The sequence below is a fragment of the Schistocerca cancellata genome, chromosome 8, assembly GCF_023864275.1.
Source record: "Schistocerca cancellata isolate TAMUIC-IGC-003103 chromosome 8, iqSchCanc2.1, whole genome shotgun sequence".
NCBI classification, from domain to species: Eukaryota; Metazoa; Arthropoda; class Insecta; order Orthoptera; family Acrididae; genus Schistocerca; species Schistocerca cancellata.
The window spans coordinates 112,921,594-112,934,357 of record NC_064633.1 but is presented as its reverse complement, the minus strand read 5'-3'; positions in this window follow the sequence as shown (position 1 = coordinate 112,934,357).

Here is a 12,764-nt window from a genome sequence, read left to right as displayed (position 1 = left end):
TGTCCCCACGCACATGTCGCAACGCCATGGTGTCTGTCATACGTGGCTCCAAGTAGATCATATCCCAGAATCCTTCCTCTAGCTTCAAGTTGGGCTCTATTTTCAGCATGAGTTTCCTGTATGGCTACCAGGTCAATGTCGTTATCGTGTAAAATTCTCTGCAATACTTGACATTTTGCTCTGCTTATGCCCTCAATGTTGAAATGGCAGATTCGGATGCATGGTCCGAGATCCTTTGTCAGTTGGTCCCGTTGGACCGTTGTATGTATCTTGCATAGCGCTTTGTCTGTCGTTCTGTTTCACTGTGATGTGGGGCAGGAATTCTTCGTTCGGTCTGTCGCCAGTTGTGTTAGTTCATTTAGCGTTACCCAGGGTGCACCACGTGGAGGCGAACTAACTTTACACCCCCATAATATATATAGCAGTTCATGACAAATTACAAAACTCCGCCATCTCTCTCCCCACATCCACCACTGCTGGCGGCTCACCTCCAACTGCCAACGCTACGCACTGTTCACATCCAGCTGCCGCTGCCCAACACTACAATGGCAGACAACAATGCAAACTAGCCACAGACTGCACACAGCACAGCCAGTGATTTTCATATAGAGCGCTACGTAACTTTGCCAATAAGAAAACATAAACAGCCTACTTACATTTGTTATGATTATAATTTCCTCGTCTTCTTCTATTTTCCCATGAGGGCTGGTTATTCCCATTGAAGTTTGAATTTTGGTATCGATGCGATCGATTTTTCCCCTCTTTCCGTCCATCGTCATTCCTCTCTGGTAAATACGGCCAGTTACGGTCATTATTTCTACTTCTTTCCCTCAAGTTGTGAATTTCATTCACGCGCTCGAGTTTGCACAGTGCACTCTTGAAAGCTTCGATTGAATCGCTGCAACTACCGATGAGCAGTTGCTGGTAACGTAAAGGTAATGTACTGTAGCAGTGCCTTATAATTTCCTTGAGACGGTACGGTCGATCCAAGAATCGGTTCTTCATGACCAGGGATTCGAAGAATTTGACAGGACTGCGGAATCATGACGCTTCTAAGTCCTTTCCTAACATGATATCCTGTTTTATCCTCTCATGTGTGTCTAGCGACCAATATGTGTTAAGGATTGCGTCCTTAAATTCTTGGTAGAAACGACAACTCTTCGTAACTCCGCTCATATGTTCTGCGTTCAACCCTTCTAAGAAACCACAGATAAATTGGAGCTTGTATTTCAATGGCCAAGATTCTGGTAGCTCGTGATTGTACTGTACCATCCAGGTCTTTGGATGTAATGCGTTGTTTGCCTCCTTGTAGATTTAAAAATTCTGGATGATGAAAAAAATTCCTTACAATGAATTCAAATAACAACCCACTTGTCTATACTCACAAATCTCAACTCTAACAAATAAGCACAACGGCGTTCGCCATCAGAAACAATCAAGTGACACAGAAGTCACAACCACAACATGAAAATACAGACATAATTTAATTAAATATTAGTACTATGGCTAGGTGCCAGCAACACGAATCTATTTTTCTCTGTGCACCACATTAAACATGGGGAACAGAAAATTTTACGATCTGGTGGTCACAGAAGGTGCTATCAATTCAAAATTCTGCACAAGTGACATCAAATTGAATGACAACGCTAGGCAACATGATATGATGGTAACAGATGGTACCATCAATAAGAGATTCTGCACAAGGGACATCAAATTGAGTAACTAATCATTGCGATCTGACTGTCACAGAAGGTGCCATCATTCTGAGATCCTGGCAGGGTCACCACAATGCAAGTTAACCTATGGGGCTGACTATATAAAATGACTGAGAATGTGGGCAGAAGTTTTAGAGTTCTAACAACATTTTTTAAATAAATAAATTATGCTAAACAAGTTTTGACTGAATATCTTAAACAACTAAGAGGTGGTTTAAGACCACATTGGACAAGGATCCTGGGTGGTAGAAGTGAGTCAAGTACTCTGGCCCTAAAAATGTGGTTTACGCAATCTGAATTGATATGACGCTGAGCAGACTACGATTGTTCAAATCTACAGAATTTTCTCTATTACGTGCAGCTGAGAGCAAGTGGCGATTAAGATCTGTGCCCCCTGACAAGGATGGAGCAGCAGTACATTACCCTGTTTGCTTTGAACGGCGATGTAGCTTGCACCTGACGAGATGTGTGCAGTCGAGGTGAGACGTGAGGCAGCACCTGTGAATCTATTGCAGCTATGAAAGAAATGAAAAAATCTCACAGTCTAGTGATCAGGCAGATGGATCGCCATTTACTCTCTACCCGGGCCCTGACATCAGGGTAGATTTCAGTGTGTGACACAGCCATTCGCTGGTCGTACCAAAGACCAATTTCGCTCATATAATAGAGGGCACAAGGATACCAAATGTCAATATTGGTAAACCAATAACAAATAAGTGTGCCCTCGGCAAACGAATAGTCCAAGACATTTGAAGTCACACTGTCGTTACAGTAAGAACTTCACAATAGGCTCTCCAGTGTACCTACTCGCAAGTGAAGTCAGTCTTAAGACAGGTCACAAGCACCAACCACACATGCCAGAGCATCGACCAAAAGTCCTCTTACCAGACCAAAGTCCAGCACCCGAGTGCCTTGCACCTCTTCAGGAAAAAAAAAAAATCCATTTTCGCGCAAAGTGAGCGAACGACACCGCCTTCTTGTCATTTTGAGCCAATCATAGGGCTCTACACGCGTTAAATCTCTCCTCCCACACAACAGCACAAACACATGTCGAACCACGACAATTGTTACGAAACCTGCGTCTCTGTAAAAAGAGGAAACCGCGAATTACTGGCTTTTTTAAGTTTTTACAGAGGGGGAAAATATTTTCTCCAAAGTCATGTCGCTTCCCACACCAACAAGCGAAAAGATACGATCTTAAAGATATTTACCTAAATCGCCTGTGCATTGGAGCTTGTTAGTCTTAGCTATGAGGTGTAATAAAGATTCTAACGTTTCTCAGACGCCAGAGTTGTTTATACAACCGAGGAGGCCGATGGAAGTGGGTCACAGACCTATTTGCAGTATTGGTGAACACAGAAACTTGTGAATTTTTATTACGCGTGGCTCTGCACACAATGTCCTGTTTACGACTCCACTGTGTAGATGTGTACCGTCAGTCCGTTGCCCCAGCCCAGGCATAGGCTCGTGCCAATGCAGGTACTGCGGCATAGTTCTGCTGGGGGCCTGTCTCGCCGAGTGGTTGGTCTGTCTGCCCTGTACGGTTGTGGGCCTGTACCGCAAGATATACTGAGGGATGAACCCACCGCCAATTGCTTCCAACTTCTAACATGTCATTTCTATGAGCTAAGAAACATGAAAATACCTCATGCTTTTACCGCCGTAGCAGGCTCCATCAACATTTGATCGGCCGTTAACTTTATAGAGTCTCGGTCAAGGTGCGTTGGGTTGTAACAAATTTTTAATAATTTTCCGTATATGAAAAATAGGTGAGAGAGTAACTTGTCCTCTCTCGAGACGTTGAGGAGATACCACACATCGGCATCAAAGAGTGCAGGAGCTTCGTCGTGTGGCAACCACATGTCTATCGAAACATCTAGTGGCACTACATCCAATAGGCTAGGCAAAACATCTCTAACATATTTGAGGTAGTGCGGTCTTGTTAGTCTGTTTGGCAGTAGATATGGCAGAATAACATGGTGACCAATTATCCCAGCCGAGGTGTTAATGCCATACCTGTGTTGTTGATTTTGAGTCATTTGCCCATGGTGATTTTTTGGTCCAAACACTCATGTTTTGCGAATTTAATATGCCGTTTCTAGAAAATGTGGATTCATCGGTGAATAGCACCAAGCTTGGGAATTGTGGTTGGAGTACGAATTGTTGTAAATACCACTGTGTCATGGGTAGTCCTCTTCCCACAATGGATGCACTTCCTGCACATGATATGGATGGAGCTGGTTTTCATGGGCAACAAACAAGACATCACTTTTACCTGTGTTGCGCCTGTGCCACCTACAGAGTGCTGTTTGCTGGGTCGTCCTCCACCAACTGCAGTGTTCAAGCTGAGCGTGGACGACCTGCATCATGTTTCGCCACCTACCAGAGGACAAACAGTGAACTTGGGATAGTATCAGGAAGTACTAGGAATCAAGTGCTACTCCATTACTGTACAACGTACACATCTCAGGCAGAAAATACCTATGTTCAGCTTTCCGGCTTCTCTGAGCTGTCTCTTGACAGCTGCGTACATGAAATGATGTGGAGAACGCCTTTTTGGAAAACGTTCCACGTACAATCTTATAGCAATTCTCCCACTGCAATCCACTCCGCCGTGTGCAAATACCATGTCCGTCATTTCCGCAACTGTCTTCTGAGACATGTCGCACTGTTGTAAACTACCTTACTGTATTGGCAAAACACGCCGAGTCCGTACTAGGATGCGCCCAAGGGTTGAGGGAGGAATGTAGTGAATGTGCAGAAGTGTTACTAGGCTCAGGTCATCCTTCTGCAGGTAACGGATGGCTAAAGGGTTGCATACGTTACGTTTTCAGACACCAAAACGAATCGGAACAATTCATCACAACCGTTCGATTACAGACTTCAACACTTTGAACCGCCCAAGTGGTGTGTTTCCGTGAGTTCCTCCTTGAAAACCGATCAGTTTGCCTTCCCGCAGATCTTGCTAAGCGTGTCGGTATTTTTTGGGACACCCTGTACACAAAATGAAGTGGGCTTACATTTTTAGTTATTTGCATATCCAAGCATCGGAAACACTTCACGTCGAACCGATTTTTTGTACATTGAAGGGGATCACTGCTGCATGCTGTCGCGGGCCATTACCCCGAATCAGCGTTGACGAGCGAAAATGTGTACCGGACAGGGATTCGAACCTGGAATCTCCTGCTTCCTAGGCAGGTGCGCTAACCACTGCCATCCGGGTCAGAGCTTTATCGCAACTCCGCGGACTATCTGGGCAAGCCTTACGGCGGATTCATATTCGCACCGAGCGCCACCTATCAGCAGACTCCTTCCATTTTACTCGCCCGCAGGAGGTCGGACATTTTTGTGCATCCGCATTGAAAAAAGTGGATCCATTGTCCAGCTAGGTGTATCAGTTATATGAGTGCGTTGTGTCTGTTCTTTCGAATGCGTCCGAAAGAACAGGCATCACCAATTCATGAATTGATTTTTGACGCAAGCCACCTGCGAAGTTATTTATTTATTTAAGTTATTTTATTTATTTATTTACTTATTTTTGGACATTTGCGTTACATCTACATTTATACTCCGTAAGATACCAAATAGTGTGTGGCGGAGGGCACTTTACGTGCCACTGTCACTACCTCCCTTTCCTGTTCCAGTCGCGTATGGTTCGCGGGAAGAACGACTGCTGGAAAGCCTCCGTGCGCGCTCGAATCTCTCTAATTTTACATTCGTGATCTTCTCGGGAGGTAAAAGTAGGGGGAAGCAATATATTCGATACCTCATCCAGAAATGCAGCCTCTCGAAACCTGAACAGCAAGCTACACCTCGATGCAGAGCGCCTCTCTTGCAGAGTCTGCCACTTGCGTTTGCTAAACATCTCCGCAACGCTATCACGCTTACCAAATAACCCTGTGATGAAACACGCCGCTCTTTCTTTGGATCTTCTCTATCTGCTCTGTCAACCTGACCTGGTACGGATCCCACACTGATGAGCAATACTCAAGTATAGGACGAACGAGTGTTTTGTAAGCCACCTCCTTTGTTGATGGACTACTTTTTCTAAAGACTCACCCAATGAATCTCAACCTGGCACCAGCCTTACCAACAATTAATTTTGTACGATTATTCCACTTCAGATCGTTCCGTACGCATACTCCCAGATATTTTACAGAAGTAAATGCTACCAGTGTTTGTTCCGCTATCGTATAATCATACAATAAAGGATTCTTCTTTCTATGTATTCGCAATACATTACATTTGCCTATGATGTGGGTTAGTTGCCACTCCCTGCACCAAGTGCCTATCCGCTGCGGATCTTCCCGCATTTCGCTGCAATTTTCTAATGCTGCAACTTCTCTGTATACTACAGCATCATCCGCGAAAAGCCGCATGGAACTTCCGACACTAGCGCCTAGGTCATTTATATACCGAGTGATCAAAAAGTCAGTATAAATTTGAAAAATTAATAAACCACCGGATAATGTAGATAGAGAGGTAAAAATTGACACACATGCTTGGAATGACATGTGGTTTTATTGGAACAAAAAAAAAAACGAAGTTCACAAAATGTCCGACAGATGGCGCTGCACAGCAAAACTGCTACAGCGACGGTTGAGAGGTACGCCGATATGTTACAGAGTCGCATCATCCTCCACCTGGCTGATAACCATTTACTAGAACGTACGATGTTTGTGCAGGTTGGCGCTCCACCCCATATTGCTAGACGCGTGAAAGATCTCTTTCGCGCGTCGTTTGGTGATGATCGTGCTCAGCCGCTCCTTTCGTCATGCTTGGCCTCCCAGGCCTCCAGACCTCAGTCCGTGCGATTATTGGCTTTGGGGTTACCTGAAGTCGCAAGTGTATCGTGATCGACCGACATCTCTAGGGATGCTGAAAGACAACATCCGACGCCAATGCCTCACCATAACTCCGGACATGCTTTACTGTGCTGTTCACAACATTATTCCTCGACTACAGCTATTGTTGACGAATGATAGTGGAAATATTGAGCTTTTCCTGTAAAGAACATCATCTTTGTCTTACTTTGCTAATTATTGCTATTCTGGTCAGATGAAGCGCCATCTGTCGGACATTTTTGAACGTTTGTATTTTTTTGGTTCTGATAAAACGCCATGTCATTCCAAGCATGTGTGTCACTTTGTACCTCTCTATCGACATTATTCCGTGATTTATTCAGTTTTCAAATTTATACTGACTTTTTGATCACCCGGTATATTGTGAAAAGCAATGGTCCCATAACACTCCTCTGTGGGACGCCAGAGGTCACTTTAACGTCTGCAGCCGTCTCTACATTGAGTACAACATGCATTATATTCTTCTCAAGTAGGTAGAAACAGATTATACAGAACCACTTTACCAAGAATTAAATTCTTTGTACCCTTAGAGGAATTTTTCTATGTTGTTGTTGTTGTGGTCTTCAGTCCTGAGACTTGTTTGATGCAGCTCTCCATGCTACTCTATCCTGTGCAAGCTTCTTCATCTCCCAGTACCTACTGCAACCTACATTCTTCTGAATCTGCTTAGTGTATTCATCTCTTGGTCTCCCCTACGATTTTTACCCTCCACGCTGCCCTCCAACACTAAATTGGTGATCCCTTGATGCCTCAGAACATGTCCTACCAACCGATCCCTTCTTCTGGTCAAGTTGTGCCACAAACTTCTCTTCTCCCCAATCCTATTCAATACTTCCTCATTAGTTATGTGATCTACCCATCTAATCTTCAGCATTCTTCTGTAGCACCACATTTCGAAAGCTTCTATTCTCTTCTTGTCTAAACTATTTATCGCCCATGTTTCACTTCCATACATGGCTACACTCCATACAAATACTTTCAGAAATGACTTCCTGACACTTAAATCTATACTCGATGTTAACAAATTTCTCTTCTTCTGAAACGCTTTCCTTGCCATTGCCAGTCTACATTTTATATCCTCTCTACTTCGACCATCATCAGTTATTTTGCTCCCCAAGTAGCAAAACTCCTTTACTACTCTAAGTGTCTCATTTCCTAATCTAATTCCCTCAGCATCACCCGACTTGATTCTAGTACATACCATTATCCTCGTTTTGCTTTTGTTGATGTTCATCTTATATCCTCCTTTCAAGACACTGTCCCTTCCATTCAACTGTTCGTCCAAGTCCTTTGCTGTCTCTGACAGAATTACAATGTCATCGGCGAACCTCAAAGTTTTTATTTTTTCTCCATGGATTTTAATACCTACTCCGAATTTTTCTTTTGTTTCCTTTACTGCTTGCTCAATATACAGATTGAATAACATCGGGGAGAGGCTACAACCCTGTCTTACTTCCTTCCCAACAACTGCTTCTCTTTAATGTCCATCGACTCTTATAACTGCCATCTCGTTTCTGTACAAATTGTAAACAGCTTTTCGCTCCCTGTATTTTACCCCTGCCACCTTTAGAATTTGAAAGAGAGAATTCCAGTCAACATTGTCAAAAGCTTTCTCTAAGTCTACAAATGCTAGGAACGTAGGTTTGCCTTTCGTTAATCTTTCTTCTAAGATAAGTCGTAAGGTCAGTATTGCCTCACGTAATCCAGTATTTCTACGGAATCCAAACTGATCTTCCCCGAGGTTGGCTTCTACTAGTTTTTCCATTCGTCTGTAAATAATTCGTGTTAGTATTTTTGCAACTGTGGCTTATTAAACTGATTGTTCGGTAATTTTCACATCTGTCTACACCTGCTTTCTTTGGGATTGGAATTATTATATTCTTCTTGAAGTCTGAGGGTAATTTTTCTATATTACGTTTTTTTATAATATTTAAAACAGCGTCAACAAGCGCATACCAATAAGTGCGAATAAGAAGTCTTTGTTATTAGATTTAGAAGCATGCGACCCACCTTATTCTGTACTGTTAATGAAATATATAAATAACAGGCGCAGTGTTGCAACTCTAACCGCCCTCGGTGTACAACCTCCTTAGGAGGCCGCGTCTCGCTCGACAGCCACTGGCCAGAGACGAGCGCCGGCTCAGTCCTCGGGCGGCGGTCGCGCGGAGTGGCTAGCCGGACCCGACCGGCCGGCTTACGGGACGCTGCGCCGGGTCTCCGGGTATCGGCGTCGTATCGGCCGCATGTGGCCGGCGCCGCTGTTTGGTAATCAGCGTCGCGGCGCAGCGACGGACGGCGCGCGCCGCCAGCCGCCGCCCATTAACGGGAGCCCCGATTAAGGGATCAGCGCCGACCCGGGCGTAATAGCGAGTAATGCGGGGGCGGAGCGCGGCGCGGCGCTGCAGCTTAGGCCGGCCGGCTGGCCCAGGAGCCCCGCGGCAATCCTGCCTCCTGCCACTCAATTTACGGTCCGCCACTGGGAGTACAGCGGCACAGGTCTGCCGCACTCCGAACGACAGGATTGGGCACCACGGCGGGCAGCGGCCGCGCAGACAGACAGCTCTGCCTGCACTTCCACTTAAAGTTATCACTCTTCCGCTATCGTCTCTGTAAATCCATCTATATACAGATGGTTGCGGGACGCCGGCTGTTCAATGTAAAAGGACACTTCTCTGCCGTATAAATTTTCGACTGTCGTTTTATTGTAGCAACATTTCCCCCTCTTCAGGCACCTGTGTACAGCCAACAATGGTAACAGTGTGAAATACACAATAAAGGAAGTGGTATAAGTACTGGCCATTAAAATTGCTACACCACGAAGATGACGTGCTACAGACGCGGAATTTAACCGACAGGAAAAACACGCTGTGATATGCAAACGATTAACTTTTCAGAGCATTCACACAAGGTTGGCGCCGGTGGCGGCGCCTACAATGTGCTAACATGAAGAAAGTTTCCAACCGGTTTCTCATACACAAACAGCAGTTGACCGGCGTTGCCTGGTGAAACATTGTTGTGATGCCTCGTGTAAGGAGGAGAAATGCGTACCATCACGTTTCCGACTTTGATAAAGGTCGGATTGTAGCCTATCGCGATTTCGGTTTATCGTATCGCGACATTGCTGCTCGCGTTGGTCGAGATCCAATGACTGTTAGCAGAATATGCAATCAGTGGGTTCAGGAGAGTAATACGGAACGCCGTGCTGGATCACAACGGACTCGTATCACTAGCAGTCGAAATGACAGGCATCTTATTCGCATGGCTGTGACGGATCGTGCAGCCACGTCTCGATCCCTGAGTCAACAGATGGGGACGTTTGCAAGACAACAACCATCTGTACGAACAGTTCCACGACGTTTGCAGCAGCATGGACTATCAACTCGGAGACCATGGCTGCGGTTACCTTTGACGCTGCATCACACACAGGAGCGCCTGCGATGGTGTACTCAACGACGAACCTGGGTGCACGAATGGCAAAACGTCATTTCTTCGGATGAATCCAGGTTCTGTTTACAGAATCATGATGGTCGCATCCGTGTTTGGCGACATCGCTGTGAACGCACATTGGAAGCGTGTATTCGTCATCGCCATACTGGCGTATCACCCGGCGTTATGGTATGGAGTGCCATTGGTTACACGTTTCGGTCACCTCTTGTTCACATTGACGGCACTTTGAACAGCGGACGTTACTTTTCATATGTGTTACGAACCGTGGCTGTACCCTTCATTCGATCCCTGTGAAACCCTACCTTTCAGCAGGATAATTCACGACCGCATGTTGCAGGCCCTGTACGGGCCTTCCTGGATACAGAAAATTTTCGACTGCTGCCCTGGCTAACACATTCTCCAGATCTCTCACCAACTGAAAACGTCTGGTGAATGGTTGCCGAGTAACTGGCTCGTCACAATACGCCAGTCACTACTCTTGATGAACTGTGGTATCGTGTTGAAGCTGCCTGAGCAGCTGTACCTGAACACGCCATCCAAGCTCTGTTTGACTCAATGCCCAGCCGTATCAAGGCCGTTATTACGTTCAGAGTTGGTTGTTCTGGGTACTGATTCTCAGGATCTATGCACCCAAATTGCGTGAAAATATAATCACATCTCAGTTATAGTATAATATATTTGTCCAATGAATACCCGTTTATCATCTGCATTTCTTCTTGGTGTAGCAATTTTAATCGCCAGTAGTGTATTATATACATTGGTAACATGTAGTAACATAAAACAATACCAAACTGTACCGAAGAATAAAATAAGAGGGCAGTGGCACACACTGTTAATATAACCCTGGGAACAAAATATACACGCTATGTAATCGTAAAAAAGAATCTGCTAAACGGTCTGTATTACATGTTATGCTCAGATAATCACAGTGTAACGTTAAAATCAACGCAGTGAAACACCTGGAGCAAAACACTCATCGTCGTAACAATGTAAACACATCAAAAAAATTTTTGCATGACTTCGGTTCCGAGACTTCCGGAACCTGTACAGAATATTGGAATAGAGATCAACATTAACATCATTTTGGCCCTTTTTACTGCACATGAAAACCACACATTTCATGTTGTACCACCATACAGCGAGACCTTCAGTGGTGGTGGTCCAGACTGCTGTTCACACTGGTAGCTGTAATACCCAACAGCACGTCCTCTTGCATTGATGCATGCCTGTATTCGTCGTGGCACACTATCCACAAGTTCATCAAGGCTCTGTTGTTCCAGATCGTCCCTCTCCTCAAAGGCGATTCGGCGTAGATCCCTCAGAGTGGTTGATGGGTCACGTCGTCCATAAACTGCCCTTCAGTATATACCAGGCATGTTCGATAGGGTTCACTTGTCAGAGTCGTATCTAGACGTATCAGGGGTCCCACATCACCCCAACTGCATACGTCCCACACCATTACAGAGCCTCCACCAGTTTTAACAGTCCCCTGGTGACATGTAGAGTCCATGGATTCACGAGATTTTCTCCGTACCTGTACCCTTCCACTCTCTCGATACAATTTGAAACGAGACTCGTCCGACCAGGCAACACGTTACCAGTCATCAACAGTCCAATGATGGTGTTCACGGCCCCGGGAGAGGAGTTATGCTTTGTGATGTGCAATCATCAAGGGTACACGGCGGGGGCCCTCGGCTCCGAAAGCCCATATCGATGGTTTTTCGTTAAATGGCTCGCACGCTGACACTTGCTGATTGCCCAACACTGAAATCTGCAGCAATTTGCGGAAGGATTGCATTTCTGTCATATTGAACGATTCTCTTCAGTCGTCGTTGGTCCTTCTCTTGCAGGATCTTTTTCCGGCCGCAGCAATGTGAAAGATATGATATTTTACCGAATTCCTGATATTCACGGTACATTCGTGAAAAGGTCGTACGGGAAAATCCCCACTAAATCGCTGTCTCGGAGATGCTGTGTCCCATCGCTAGGTCGCTGACTGTAACACCACGTTCAAACTCACATAATTACTGATAACCTGCCACTGTAGCATCAGTAACCGATCTGACAACTGCACCAGACACATGTTGTCTCATATAGGCGTTGCCGACCGCAGTGCCGTATTATGCCAGTTTACGTATACCTGTATTTCAATATGCATACCAGTTTCTTTGGTGCTTTAGTGTGTAATTTGTTTTTTTTATTTACATTAATACAGTGTGCAACTGTTTTTAATTTATCTTTGAGTTTGATATTAGTCCCGGTGCAGTTTGGTATTGTTATGTGTTACTACATGCTACCACTGCATGTAATATTTACGCCAGCCCTTAGTTATGTATTTCACATTGTTACCTTTGTTGTCTATAACTCAGGGTTCTGAAGATGGTGTAACGTAACGCCGAAACTGGTTGTTCCAATAAAATAACAATTGGAAATTTAGACGGCTAAAAGTGTTTTGATTCTACACTTTCTATAGAGGGTATTTCTGAAGGAATATTAAATATTTTAGGTGGTAGAATAATTTTATGTGGATGCGAGTCATGGGCAGTAAGAACATGTATAGCGAGAAAATCGAACCTTTCAAAATAAGGTTTTGGAGAAGTATCATCAGGATTTCATGAGCTGAAAAAGTAAATGAATAAATCCAAAAGTAATTTTGGAGGTCAAAATACCGTTCATGGTATCGAGGTACTTCGGGTGTATAACGAGAGCGGAAGAGTCACAAGAAAAAGCTCTAATGAGT